The sequence below is a fragment of the Bidens hawaiensis genome, unplaced genomic scaffold (assembly GCF_021521415.1).
Source record: "Bidens hawaiensis isolate Kalapana, Puna unplaced genomic scaffold, B.hawaiensis_p1.1 tig00023848_1, whole genome shotgun sequence".
Classification (NCBI taxonomy): Eukaryota; Viridiplantae; Streptophyta; class Magnoliopsida; order Asterales; family Asteraceae; genus Bidens; species Bidens hawaiensis.
The window spans coordinates 33650-45587 of record NW_027493756.1 but is presented as its reverse complement, the minus strand read 5'-3'; the positions used below and the strand labels follow the sequence as shown (position 1 = coordinate 45587).

The 11938-nt window shown below is 37.8% G+C and overlaps 4 non-coding genes across 4 annotated transcripts; all 4 read right to left on the bottom strand.

The window, feature by feature from the left end:
* Positions 1 to 10734: 10734 nt before the first annotated feature.
* LOC143568230 (small nucleolar RNA snoR122) lies at positions 10735 to 10815 on the bottom strand. The gene has a single exon (XR_013141543.1). It is a non-coding gene; the product is annotated as a small nucleolar RNA snoR122 (small nucleolar RNA).
* Positions 10816 to 10876: 61 nt separating this feature from the next.
* LOC143568227 (small nucleolar RNA Z267) lies at positions 10877 to 10945 on the bottom strand. Its single transcript, XR_013141540.1, has one exon. It is a non-coding gene; the product is annotated as a small nucleolar RNA Z267 (small nucleolar RNA).
* Positions 10946 to 11013: 68 nt separating this feature from the next.
* Positions 11014 to 11106, bottom strand: LOC143568229 (small nucleolar RNA R44/J54/Z268 family). The gene has a single exon (XR_013141542.1). It is a non-coding gene; the product is annotated as a small nucleolar RNA R44/J54/Z268 family (small nucleolar RNA).
* Positions 11107 to 11161: 55 nt separating this feature from the next.
* On the bottom strand, positions 11162 to 11228 carry LOC143568228 (small nucleolar RNA Z267). Its single transcript, XR_013141541.1, has one exon. It is a non-coding gene; the product is annotated as a small nucleolar RNA Z267 (small nucleolar RNA).
* Positions 11229 to 11938: the final 710 nt, after the last annotated feature.

Here is an 11938-nt window from a genome sequence, read left to right as displayed (position 1 = left end):
ACTCGTTACGGTCATTACGAGTTCATGGTTATGCCTTTTGGAATGACCAATGCCCCCGCCATTTTCATGGATCTGATGAATCGCGTTTGCCGTCCATATCTCGACCAGTTTGTCATTGTTTTCATAGGCGATATTCTCATTTATTCTCGTTCGAGGACCGATCATGAGCTTCATCTCAGGCTTATTTTGGAGCTTCTCAGGAAGGAACAACTATATGCCAAGCTCTCCAAGTGCGAATTTTGGCTAAAGGAAGTTCAATTCTTGGGACATGTTATCAATGTCGACGGCATACACGTCGACCCTGCCAAGGTAGAAGCCATCAGAAATTGGGTAGCGCCTAAAACACCTACCGAAATCCGTTCATTTCTTGGATTGGCTGGTTACTACCGCCGATTTATCTCAAACTTCTCCAGGATTGCCTTGCCTTTGACCACTCTGACTCAGAAGGGAGAACCCTTCGTGTGGGGACGAGATCAAGAGGAAGCCTTCCAAACTCTGAAGAATAAACTTTGCCGTGCACCGATTCTATCGCTTCCGGAAGGTGACGATGACTTTACCGTTTATTGCGATGCTTCAAATCAAGGCCTCGGTTGCGTTTTAATGCAACGAGGGAAGGTCATCGCTTACGCTTCTCGACAACTCAAGGTGCACGAAAAGAACTACGCCACGCATGACCTCGAGTTGGGTGCTGTGGTGTTTGCCTTAAAAATCTGGAGACACTACCTGTACGGCACGAAGTGTGTCATCTATACCGACCACAAGAGCTTACAGCACATCCTCCATCAGAAAGAGTTGAACATGAGGCAGCGACGCTGGGTCGAACTTCTCAGCGATTACGATTGTGAAATCCGCTACCACCCGGGAAAGGCTAATGTGGTGGCTGACGCATTGAGTCGTAAAGAAAGGACCCAGCTGCACTCTATTCGAATTCAATCCAATCTTCCCTCCTTAATTCGCGAAGCTCAGAATCAGGCGCTTGTGAATGGAGATCTCAAGGGCGTTTTGTCGTGTGGAGCCGAACAGAAATTCGAAACCAAGTTGGACGGCATCCTCTATTTTCTTGATCGAGCATGGATCCCAAACTCTGAGCCTCTTCGAACGCTTATTCTAAGTGAAGCCCACAAGTCCAGATACTCGATTCATCCCGGCAGCAGCAAAATGTATCAAGATCTTAAACCTCATTATTGGTGGCCCGGGATGAAGAAAGACATCGCTTTATACGTGATGAGATGTTTGACTTGTTCGCGAGTCAAGACAGAGCATCGAAGGCCGTCTGGGCTGCTTCAGCAACCTATTATTCCTCAGTGGAAGTGGGAAGAGTTAGCTATGGATTTCATCACCAAGCTACCGCGGACGCCTAGCGGTCATGACTCAATTTGGGTTATTGTGGACATTCTAACTAAATCCGCTCACTTTATCCCGGTTCGTGAGGACTACACTACGGAAAAGTTGGCGCGGATATACATTCGTGAGATCGTTTCCCGTCATGGTGTGCCTAAGGGCATTACGTCTGATCGCGACAGCAGTTTTTCTTCCAGGTTCTGGAAATCTTTGCAAAAGGCCTTTGGGACAAGTGTGAAGCTTAGCTCTTCCTATCATCCAGAAACTGATGGGCAGAGCGAGAGGACCATACAAACCCTAGAGGACATGTTGAGAGCTTGTATCCTTGAATTCGGTAATAGTTGGGAAGCTCATCTGCCGCTGGCAGAATTTTCTTACAACAATAGTTACCACTCTTCTATTAAATGCGCGCCGTTTGAAGCTCTTTACGGTCGCAAGTGTCGCTCACCCTTGTGTTGGTCCGAGACCGGGGATTCACAGATCATCGGCCCGGAACTAATACAGGAAACAACCGATCAAATCGCTATCATTCAACAGCGACTCAAAGACGCCCGTTGTCGGCATAAGTACTACGCAGACAAACGACGCAAGCCACTCGAGTTTCAAGTTGGTGACCGTGTTCTGCTGAAAGTTTCCCCCTGGAAGGGCGTAGTCCGTTTCGGGAAGAAGGGAAAGTTCGCTCCTAGGTATGTTGGACCATTCAAAATCCTTGAAAGGATCGGACCAGTTGCCTATCGTCTTGAGCTGCCGCCGGAACTCGGTAGAGTTCACAATGTTTTTCATGTTTCGCAGTTAAAGAAGTGTCTTGTTGACGAGGCCCTTCTCATTCCCGTCGACGAGGTTCGAATTAACGACAATCTGCTTTTGTTGAAGAACCCGTCGAAATCTTGGATCGCGAGGTCAAGAAGACCAAGCGTAGCCGCATACCGCTTGTGAATGTTCGATGGAATAACAAACGCGGACCCGAGTTTACATGGGAACGCGAAGATCAAATGAAGGAGAAATACCCTCATCTGTTCTCTTAGTCTCTATTCTTGTAATCTATTGTCTAGAAGTCAATATAACATTTGCAGCATGTATCAAATAATTGTGTTATTCAATGAATATCGTGTTGCCTTATTATGCTTATAAGTATTCTTTTATTTGCATCCACAAATTTGGCTACTCAGGGCTCATGCTGGGAGCACAAGTCATATCTACTCAATCATATGAATTTTGGGGAAATTTATACATTATTTAAGCCAAAAATTTGTCATTCATTCTTGCATTCATGGAGCATGGTTGTGTGTATGTGTGTGGTGTCGTGTCAAATTTTCTAGCCGCACACAATAGAGCTTATACATTGATACAAGGTGAGCTCGTAATTATAGTCCGGAATATAATTACATCAAGGTCACAGGTGTATACGTGTATAAGCAATATGCTATTGTGTAACTAGAAGTCGTGAACTCAAGGTTCGTGTAGAGAAATATTCGACAAAGGTTGAAGAAGTGGTGGGTTAGCCGCTGGTACACCCTATATATAAACCTCTTCGGCACGAGTTGAATATGTCTGAAGCGAAACCTGGAATTAGGGACTTATAGTTAGCGTGGCAGCTGTGAGACATTGAATTCAAGAATTACCGAGGGTAATATTCGCGGAAGATTGAAGGAGTGGTGGGTTAGCCGCTGGTACACCCTATATATAAACCCCTTCAATCCGAAATGAATATGTCTGATGTAAAGCTTGAGGATGATGCCTTGTAGTGGAAAATAGTGTGTCGTCCTGTGTGTCATTGATCTAATAGGAGTCGAAGGAAACACCCAAGTAAGGTTGAAGGAGTGGTGGGTTAGCCGCTGGTACACCCTATATATAAGCCCCTTCGGCTTGATTTGGGTGGTGCCTGAGACGAATATTAGAAGTGGTGGCGCATAGTGGTCATCATGGGATCATGTAATCTTAATCATCGATGCATCAAGTATACTAAAAAGCTAAATTTCGGGACGAAATTCCCCTAAGTTGGGGAGGATGTAACGCCCTGGAATTTGACTGGTAGACAAAAATCAAGGAATCATCGGAAACTATACACTTTGGGGTTCTGGACGATAAGTTCGGAACCCATATCATTGGAGAAATCTGCTTTTATCATTTGAAATGTTTATTTTATAAAACGACATTTACGCCTGGAAAATATTAATTTCTATGCTTTTGAAAAATAAAATGTTCTTATTTAAAAAAAAAAAAAAAAAAAAAAAAGATTTTAAATAATTATTCGGAAAATGGTTTATAAAAGTTTTGCTGAAAAAGTTTTAGTTTGTTTAAAAACTTATGAACTCGACTAGTCTTGACCCGTCGGTAGCCTAAACCCGAACCCGAGTCACCCGAGTATTTAAGCGGAAAATCAAGTATTCTTACACCATCTCTTTCATTTCCACCAACACTTCCCACCCAAACACTCCCACTTCTAGAGAGAGAGTAGTGAGAGAAAGTCATCCAATCTAAGATTCGAGTCCACCAATCTGTTTATCGTTGTTGTCGGTAAGATCTTCTTGAAAATCATACGTTTTTACAACCAAAACCCGCCCCGAATCGAGCAAAAACTCCGACTTTTGTGTCAAGTGTGTTCTTGGTCAAAAACCGTCATTTTTGGTGTCAAAATGCAAGCTTTTGTGTTTAAAAGTACTAGGAATCGATACCCCTTTCAATCCCGAGCATTTCCATGTCAAAAACTTCGATTTTGGGTCAAAAATCTGGAAAATCTGGAAAACCCGTGGGTATCTCCGTCGCCCAGCTTGAAGGAGTCGAATCAGACTCATTCGATCGAACCAGTCGATCGAATCAGTCCAGTCGATCGAACCAGTCGATCGAATCAGTTCATTCGATCGAATGTGTCGATCGAACCAGTCCAGTCGACCGAATAGGAAAGCAACCGAATGGTCTCCAACTCATTCGACCGAATGAGCTTCGTATTCGATCGAACGTCTGTCTATTCGATCGAATGAGTGTCTATTCGATCGAATGTGTTTCTATTCGATCGAATGTGTGTCTATTCGATCGAATGTGTTTCTATTCGATCGAATGTGTGTCTATTCGATCGAATGTGTGTCTATTCGATCGAATGTGTTTCGATTCGATCGAATGTGTTCCTATTCGATCGAATCAGGTCAGAACCAAGCTGTTTCGTCTTTAAAACCTAGTTTTTGCTCGAGATCGTGTAAGGCTTACACTCTTAGACTTAAACTGCGTTGTTAACTTATTATGTCCTTGTCTAGACTTAGAGGATCGACGTTTGACAGCACCCGACCGCCCTAGCAACCACACCTAGTCAACAAGGTGAGTTCATAGCCCCCATTTTTCTTTTAAAGCCTTTCAAATCATTGGGGGTGAAAACATGGTAAATGTACACGTTTTGACAAAACACATTTATTCAAACATTACTTATCATAAACACTTGACAAATCTTTTGCAAACAATGAACATTGGGAAAACAAGTAATCATGGCAGGTTACGCGTACCTTAACTTTCTCGGAAGTTGTGTATGCATAATCAAATATTCAGGAGTAAATATGGGAATCACTCAGCGTTTAGGGAACATTGGACGTTTGGAAATCAAAGTCATGTACCCGTTATACTTTATCATGAAAACACATTATTCATTGGTCAGTCTTGTGATCGTGTGAACAGTGGCAATATAGGTCACAATAGTGCATAGGTTTGATCTCCAAGTGGTCGATTGGTAGACAGGCCGTCACTAGATGTGGGATTCTAAAGTGATCGATTTAGAATACACGTGACCTATGGGGTTCTTAAGTGTTCGATTAAGAATCCGAAGGATCTCTTAAGTGTTCGATTAAGGATCCGAAGGATCTCCTAAGTGATCGATTAGGAAATCCAAGAGATACTAAAGTACGCTTTAGAATTCTCTCATGGTACCCAAAGTGATCGATTTGGGTTACCATCAAGGAAATCAAGTAGCATAGTGTGGTCTTGTGTGGGGTCGATGTCAGGTCTTGTGTGATCATTATGCATCATTATCATTTTTCATCATGGCATGGTTACATATGATTCTTGGGTATCTTATACATATATCCTTGATACCGTTCCTCCTGCATGCATGGAAACAATAATTGGAATCTTTATACGAAACTCTTGCAGATTCAGTTGAGATGATAAGCATACCAAGCATAGTAGGATAAGTTGTAGGAGTGGTGGGTTAGCCGATGGTACACCCTATATATAAACCCCTACAACTTAGCCTAGTATGCTTGTGTAGGGCTTATCACTACAGTATTAGTTAACCTATGAATTCACTCATCTACTTTTTGTAGTTGACGTTTTATTACATGTTTTCAGGAAATGAAGCAGGAAGTAGCTAATAGCTGATAGAGGCCTTAGAGAGATGAAGGCTAGGCTAGGAGTTGTTTGGAAACTTGATATTTTGTATTAAAACAATTTGTTTCATGTTACCTGGATGATGTAATATTTGACAGTTTGGTTATGTTTATGCATTTAGACTTTTATACTATTGTGCTCAATCAATCACGACCTAGTCGCCACGCCTCGGTTTTCCGCCATTACGACCGGGGTGTGACATTAAGGCGATGGACGTTGAAAGCCAGTGGAGACTGTGTTTCCTTCCGTTGTGTTACAAGACCAAACGCAAGTATTATTGTTCGCTTTGCTCCCGAAGACTTATTCTTCGGTACTAGGTGATGTTGTTTTGGTTTATGGTCGGTTGCCTTTTTGAATTTATTATATTATCCATATATAGATATGGATAAAGAGTATTCAACAATGTTGAATCATAGCTTATTCTTTTTGCAGATTTTGTATGTGAAATATTGAATTTTGTAAATGTGGAAGGTTGCAAGTTGAAACACAAGCATCGGTGTATTGTGATTTTATTTTTTTTATTTGTAAATTTTGTATGTTAATTGTTAGATTTTGAAAGTTTGGTTTGTTGAATCAGAAGCATCCATGTATTATTACTTTATTGCTAATTGTGTATTAGATTATGTGTAGTGATTTTGAATTAAAAAACGATTTAGATATATATATTTTGTATGTGAATTATTGAACTATCCATAATCATAGGGCTTAACTTGGGTAGTGGTTTAATTAGGTGTTTAACTGGTCCTAGATTTATCGTCAGCTCGTCACGTACTCATGTAATGGTGTTTAAGTGTAAGCTCACTACACTAGTCTTTAAGCCACATGTGCATTGCAATGGCAGAGAACACAAATGGTAATCTCAACCCAGCATCTGGTTTGTGTTTCATACCTAGAATATCCATGAATATCGGTAAACGTAATCGGATTTCTAGATGGCATTTCTAACAGTAAGTTAATTGGACTATGATAAATATCTTCAAAAGAATAACAAGTTAAATATCTTAAATATGTTAAATTTCTATGATAACATAAAATCTCACAAATAAGTTAATACTTCATATAACGAAAGTAAGCATAAATAATATTATTTAATATCTTTCAAAACGAAAGTCCATTTTCATATAATAAAACTACTTGAATGAAATCTACTACCATCACTAAATAATTGTTATATCAGAACATCCGTCCCATTTGTTTTGGGTTTAGTAGTTTTGTTCGAAATTCGATTGTTATCTCTAGTCACATATTACACATTATGAGCTTGTAATGGAACCATGCCATGTTATTCATACACACTAGAGGTGTATAAAAAACCGTATTAACCCAAACCGTCGGTTTTGGTACCGATTCCTCTTTTAAACAACCAAACCGGTTTAAAACCAAATCTGCTTAAGAAAAATCGGTTCTAAACTGGACCTAACCGAGGCCCAACCGACCTATCTTGATTCTAATTCGGTTTATAAACCAAACCGGTTTTGACCAGTCGTTGACCAAACTGGTTCCGTGGGGGTTTAAATCAATATTTGTTCCAATTACATGTGGAATATCTCTTAAAAAGAATTGTAAGATATCTCTTAAATCGATATGGAACATCATTTACAAGTGAGTGCATCTTGAGTATCTTTCAAGAAAAAGTCGTCACACTTATTAGAACAATATATGTGTTTTAAACCATGATTTGTGATTGAAGAGATAAGGTCCTAAATTCACCGTACGTCGAAGCAAACCACAAGGGAATTACGATGGCATGGAGAGCCAATCACAAAGCGCCAACATTGTACCCTCAGGTGACAACTGTCCATACCCTCCAGCTGTCACGTCCAATCGAAAACCTCGTACATGCTCCCCAAGAGAATTGAAGGTTATCCTGATAGTGACAGTCTTGTCAATCCTTCTCTACCTATTTGGTTATGGATACCTCACTTGGAGCGACAGTTCAAGGATCCACTCTTATGCCTCTCTATATTCTTAAGATGGCAAATACTAATCGACATATTAGAGGGTGGTTACCCCAGTCAAGACTTAGACCTTAACCCTTGGTAGTGACAGTCTTGTCAATCCTTCTCTACCTTCATCACTTGTGTTCTATTACAATCAGGCATTCAAGTCCCTGTATGTGGGAACAGGTGTATATGGTTTCAGGTTAGCTCCCTAAGTTGGTTGTGGATCTAAAATGTCTTTTTAACGATATGGGTTGTGGATCGAAAGTTTTATTTTGGCTTGAAAGATTGGGATGAGACTTTGGAAAAAAATGTTTCCTCAAACCTTTCAACTCAATATTAGGAATGTCATAAAGAAGAAAGATTGGGGAGAGAACCCCCTCCCCTCCCCCCCCCCCCCCTCAAAAAAAAAGGGGGATGGAGATTAGGAAGACCGAGAAATATTTCTCGATGTAATATGTGAGGCCCATCACACTTTTTAATTTTTAATTCATAAACCCACTAAAATTGATATCACGTGACACACTTCTCTCCCCATTCTCCCCCTACCACTAGGCATAGTTTTGTACAGAACATATTTTTGTACATGTGCATTTTCTAAGTCCGTTTGACAGATTGTATCACAATGATGCAAAAAACCATCTATTTATGCATTTGGGGTTATCAATCTATTTAAGTTAAGGTTTAAAAGGACAAAAAAAACTAAAGGAATTCAAGAGATTATTATTCTTAGTATGTGTTAGGGCTCGAAAATTGATGTCGTGGATATATTATCCTAGCATAACCTCCGGATCAGTTATTTTTAACATATGTTACAGATCTTGTCAGGATTAAGGATCCTCGCCTAAATACAACATCTAATGACCAAGTCTACCCTATTATTTTGCTATCCAAGTAAAGTAGCAACGTAGTCAAAGCTGTACCAGTTATAATAGAACAAACACGATGTATTGTAATCACCTTTTGAGCTTATACTTTGTAATTAATCATTTTGATAATATCGGTTATAGACAATTTTCATCACACGGGGTTATTATGCCGGCAGTCTCCTACTAATCAAGAGGTTTTCCTCGTAACAAAGATGTTGTGTTCATTTTCATTTAACCTGTATTATCATCGTCATTCTAGATCCCTACTTCTCACAACTAGAATGCAATTTTTGGCCAAAACAGTATGTTAGGACGTTATAAAAGCTATAACATGATTTGGTGTTTTAACAAAACTCACTTTTGTCAAGAGGTTCTTGCTATTTATATAAAGAGATTATTTCATAGAATAATAACGAAGTTTTAACTTTGTTTCAATTAGGTTACTTGTTCATTTTACTTTCAAATAATGTTCTATTCCTAGGTTTTTTACCTATTGAAAAGGTAAAATGATTGTCATGTTTTCTTTTTCTTTTATTTTTTTATCTTAAATGCTTATAACAATTTTAATTCTTATATACATCTTTTCAAAAGAATCAAGTAAACAAAAATTGAAGTTTCATTGTTTACTTTCCAGTGGGTCTCTCTGTCTATATATAATACCATAGCCAAACCCCAGATCAGCTTCTCCGACAACCAAACCGTCTCCTCCAGGCTCCAACAACCCGTATCGGTCTGGGTTGGATCCATTCGCAGTCGCAATCATCTTAACCCCACCACGCTTATACTCTCTGTATGTATAACTACTCTTGTACTCTACTATACCAAAAACAACACGTTGCACCGACCGTCGTAAGCTACTTCCAACTCCACCACGCTTATACTTTCTTGGTGTCATTTCTTCCCACATCAATCTGGTATGGACTTCTAATACAGATCTGCATATTGTGGCCGGAGTTGTTGGAGGGTGTGGCCGAAGTTGGTGGACAGGGTAGCAGGAGTTGTATTGTTAAATCAAAAGTCAAAACATAATGTTTACTTCACTGTTATTTGACCATTTAAATAAAAGAATAAAAAAAAAGGAAACAAAATTGACATGTCATCATTTTACATGTAAAAATCTTAGGATTAGAACATTATTTAAAGATAAAATGACCTTATTGAAACAATAAAAAGTATGAGATACCATTAAAACTTAGTTACTATTCAATGGTATAGTGACTTTTCTTTCTGTTTTTTCTAAGTTTGAAGCTAGCCACAAACATGATATGAGTTAAGAAAATAAATCTCAACCAACTCTTGTTCAGGAAAAAACTCTTTAGAAATCACCTAAGTTGCCTACAATGTTCAGGATGCCTATAAAATGTAATGAATTTTTGACATGTGATCAAGGAGGGCGACACATAACTTGTAGACGATATTGATATTGCGGACCAAAAATACCCTTTCCACCAATAGCTAATCACCACGTCAGCACTTCCCCCTCACACATTCGGCGACAAATACATCCCCTCCCCCTTCCTTGTCGCCCAGATTAAACTTTTACCACCCCACTAATCGAGAAAAGCTTTCCGGCCAGGTATTCATCCCCGTTAAAGAGGATGCTAACTCAAGTTCCCCTCTTTTAAAATTATAAGTGGGGTCTAAAAACATCTCCCATTGAAAAGGTATATGATAAAATAGACCTTAAAACCTCAACTAAACTTTTATCGAGACACTAGGAGAATACTTAAAACACCCTAACGTTAATGCTTAGTTGGCTGGGATTAACTTTGATTCTAACAACTAGATTTGATTTGCATTTAATGATAAGTAATTGACATTATATTTTATGTATTAGATAATATATTGGTATGTGTCATAAAATTTACATAGTCATACTACACAACAACAATCTTATTAGTATTAAAAAACACGATGATGAGTTGAAATGACATCATTGTGTTTTTTTCGTTAAAACAATCTCTAGAACTCAACTACCAATTTAATTTTCTTAATGACAAAAAATGGATAATGACTATATTTAACAAACAAGACAAAACATAATGTAAAGCTTATAATGTCACATAGAGCCTTCATTTTCGTAAGTGAAGTTATTTCCCTATTGATAACCTTGGAGCCCAACAATCTAAATTGTCTAGCTTCTACAAAGTTTATCATTCAAATCTCCGTTCTTAAATCAATCACAAGGCTTAAAAATTCGTAAAATCATTCTTTGCCTCAGAGGTAGTGACAATATTTGTGTATCATCATGATTTTATCTGATAATACGTGCAAATAATAATGCATCATTGGCAAAGCATAATTAACTTAAAATTATTAAAAAAAAAAACTACCAAAACGAATAACTTGATCCACATGTTGCCTCAGATTATATTGTTTTCATAGTAAATTCAAAGTATATTTAATAACCATCAAAGGCAACACAAAACCAAAATCAAATAAAAAATATATCAAAGTTATATGAAAATAAATACATCTAAATATAACAATATACTGCATCAGAGAGATTCCCATTATAGACTTAGTCAATCACTGCCCGAAAATTCGAGTTCTGATGTCCCTGTCTTTTTATCGTCATTTGCAATCAACTTAATACATAAACTCAAAAAAAACACAAAAAAGATAAAAACTGACTTTTGGTGCCTCAGATTAAGTTTGTTTCATGGCTTGAAAGCTCAAAGTATATTTAATAACCATCACAGGCAAATCAATCTAAAAAAACAAAAATATAAACATCAATGAATTGTTTGGAAGGTAACCTGTTGATGAATAACGGGTTAGTTAAAGAGACTTTAAATAGACGGCGGTGGAAAAGACTTATGATGTCTGGAATGAACGAACGCATATGTATAGTACTAAAACCCTAATATTCCAACATACCAGGCTTTTTTTTCTAACTGGGCTTCAGGCCCATTACCTGAAAAATTAAAAGTATGAACAAAGTCACAAACGCATAAGACAGTAACTTAATAAGCTGTAGTATCATGAGTAGTTAGTGACTTATAGGTGTTTAAAAAAATTCGAATTCGAAAACATATTCGAAATATTCAAAAAATCGAATTTGAATTATCCAAAAATTCGGATAACAGAATCTTGGATATCCGAATTTCCGGATTCGGATTGACTTTGAAAATTTTCGGATAGTTTGAATATTCGAACTATCCGAAATATTTTCTTTAATTATTGAATAAAATATTATCTATTATTTCTATTATAAATTTCAGATAGTTTTTGGAAATTTTTGGATAACTTTCGGGCATTTTGGATAATTTTTAGGATATTTCATATACTTTTCGGATACTTTCGATAATTTTTTGGACATTTCAGATAATATTTTAGATATCCGAAATATTTTTAAAAATAGTTCTTTAAGTTTTTGTAATTTTTATTTTTTTATGTATTTTCATATATTTGATT